Raw genomic sequence first — 539 nt, 5'->3', positions numbered from 1 at the left:
AATAATCGATTATGGACAAGTTATAATCGATTATCACTTACATTTTTACCTGCAATAATCGATTATCAAGGAGCAATAATCGATTATCACAAGTTATACAGGAATAATCGATTATCACTTCATATAATCGATTATCACTTTTTGAAAAACCTGTAACGGACTTGAATAATCGATTATCACTTTTTGAAAAACCTGTAACGGACTTGAATAATCGATTATCACATACAATAATCTTTTATTTGTGGCAGTTGGGAGTTGACCTTTGATATTTAGAGCAGCTGCCTATATATTGGGTTTTCGTGAAGTTCAGAAGTAACGTTGTGAACTTAGGTCTTTTGTAGAATACAGTTTGTCTAAGGAAGTTCTCAAAAGCTAGTTCTGTTCCCTTGCCTGGTCTCGTGAATAGGAGAAGCTTGCGTTTCGTGTGTCGATAGTCGAAGCGGTTCTCTTCGAGTTGGCAAGGTGCTCTGCCTGGTCTCGTGAATAGGAGAAGCTCGCGTTTCTTGTGTCGAAAGTCGGAGCGGTTCTCTTTGAGTTGG

Source organism: Vigna radiata, unplaced genomic scaffold (genome assembly GCF_000741045.1).
Source record: "Vigna radiata var. radiata cultivar VC1973A unplaced genomic scaffold, Vradiata_ver6 scaffold_482, whole genome shotgun sequence".
Taxonomy (NCBI): domain Eukaryota; kingdom Viridiplantae; phylum Streptophyta; class Magnoliopsida; order Fabales; family Fabaceae; genus Vigna; species Vigna radiata.
Note: the sequence above shows the minus strand (reverse complement) of the source record.